Source organism: Malus sylvestris, chromosome 10, assembly GCF_916048215.2.
Source record: "Malus sylvestris chromosome 10, drMalSylv7.2, whole genome shotgun sequence".
NCBI classification, from domain to species: domain Eukaryota; kingdom Viridiplantae; phylum Streptophyta; class Magnoliopsida; order Rosales; family Rosaceae; genus Malus; species Malus sylvestris.
The window spans coordinates 10,961,999-10,964,654 of NC_062269.1; positions in this window are offsets into that span (position 1 = coordinate 10,961,999).

The window sequence follows — 2,656 nt, forward strand, 5'->3', positions numbered from 1 at the left end:
TTTTTGCACACAAAATGAACGTATTAGTTGTAATATTTGAAGAAAATATAAAAAAAAATTAATTAACATAAGAATTTAGAAAAACAATAGTTAATTAAGACGTAATAACAGACATACCATAGAGGACTTATCCTGAAAAAGGTAGCAGAGCCACGCCCAGTCCTCTAGGCGTTCCTCCAATTGCAGAGGGACACCCTTTAGGGGAGCGACCCTCAGATCATTAAACAACTTAAATCATTTGTGGAGTTCACTCTTACACTGCTTGTAAAGGTCAGTGAAGAGCCTCTTTAGGTGGGCGGCCATGGACTCGTTAATGTTGTCGAAATTGTAGTATGTCTACAATTTAACAAATATAAACATAGTATTAAATATTGCATAATTTATTAGTATAATATATATATATATACACACACACACAAATATAAAATAGTTGGATACTTACTGATAAACAATCGCGAACCTCTACCTTTTGATGCTCCGGCATGACCCGCCAAGATTTCCACCGTATAGGGCAAAAGGTTCAAATGACTTGTCCAACGTCGTGGACCAAAGTGCTACACCACTAGTCTTATCTAATCGTGATACAATCGTTGATCACCTGGGTGACCTTCGTTGTCCTCAACTATTGGCAAGGACATTAGGTGTTTTTCTTAGCTGGAAAAGAAAAAAATAAAATTAGTCAAACCTACTCTAAAATTCTGCCGAAATTTCGGCAAAACCTCCCTTATAATTATAGTGTTTCCCAAACCCTGCAAATAGTAATAACCAGTATTTCATATCCACATTCTGGAATGCACAGTTACGTGACGTTGTTTATTGCTCCATCGGATTAGATTTTGACGTGAGACAATTCTGGCACCATCTCTCTACAGTTCTTTAAGTGCACAATGTAGATAAAAAATACATATCAGGCACTCGAAGAATGTAAAAAACTATGACCGAAATTCCCATGACCAAAACCTAATCTGTGAACCGTAAACTACGCCGCATAACTATGCATTCTCAAACTGTCCAAATAATGGGATAATTCAAGAATCAATTGGACCACAGTCATATGCTTTCACAGCCATGTGCAAAATCCAACTAATCCTCGAACAGTAAACTAAGTTTATTTTGAAAAAACGCACATGAAGTTAGTTAGTATTAACTTTGTACAACACAAAATAATTTTGTTCGTGACGTACACAATAGTTTATATTAAAAACAATTTGACACACCATAATTTAAAAATAAATTAAATAATTTAAAATTTAAAAACCAAAGAACATGCCTCCAATTTCATTTTTCACCAATTGATAATCGTACACAACAACTCTATAGAAAACAAATTTAATGGCGTTAGTACGAATTCACAATGAAATTTTCAAATACAAAAGAAAAACCCATACCTTATAGAGTAGGATAGATCGATTGAGGGAGAGATGATGAAGATTGAGATGATGGGAGTATTAGAGGATGGATTTGATAGTAATGGAAGGAGGAAGGCTGAATTTTTGTTGTGGCAAAGGCAGTTGCTGCGAAATTTGCAGTTTCTACCTTTACAACTAAGCAATCTGATTATAAACACGAACTATTTGTGCAACGAAATCTCCGTCGCACAAAACATTTACCGTCGATAATTGGCGTGAAATCTACCTGCATTTTTTTTGCCACTTTGCGCGACAAATATTTCCGTGCGATGATAGGTTTGTCGCCTAAATCCTGAACTGACAAAAGACAATGAATTTAAATATTTATTTGAAAATTTGAAGCTTATTTAAACAAAGAGTTTATTGTCTAATTGATTTAGTAATAAAAAAATTAAATCAAATTAAGTAAACCAAATAAATCAAATTAACCAACTAATTAGTTAAACTGAAAATTTAATTCAAATACATATTAAAGAAATAATTAAAAACATCGTCTTCAAATACATAAATATAAACATATGTTATTCATTCACAACACTTAATTAACACTTCCACTCCACTAGACCGTTACGATTTCATTGTAATTCTACGTGTCTCTAGATGTTAGGCCACCACTGCCAGTAATGCGTCCTGAACATCTCATCGATCAACTTCATCAAGCATTGGTCCGTAACATAAATAATATAGTTACATTGTGACACAAAAAATAATTACAAATTAATCGTTATAATATACTATTTAACAAAAATAATTATTATGCTACAAATTTACACTTATTGATAATTCATCCAACATAGACTTTTTCAGGTCCTTGGGAAAATTGTTCCAAGATGCCCGCTCTGTAAAACAGTTGATCCGCACTAGTACCAGAATTTCGTGCATAAGCTCCGCATTCGTTGTTGTATTCAATCCCCTCATATCATCATAAATGATTTGCTTACGTTGCGCACTTTCCTCCTTTTGAGCCCGCACCGATCTCTGGGTTTTTTTTATCTATTATATATACGGAAAGAAAACATAAAATATATCGCGTAGTGTTTAAGCGGGAAATTCTTCGTCATGCGACTATTTGGTGCCAAAAAACTCCTTACCTGCATATAGTTGAAAACCTTGAGCGACTATTTTCGTCACTCAAATGCACTTTAGGTGATGAAAGTTTTCCACATTTGACTGTCATAGGGCAAGATTTTGGCGCCAACAAAAAATTTGGCGCGCAAGTAATTATGGCTTGCGGGACGAAACATTGA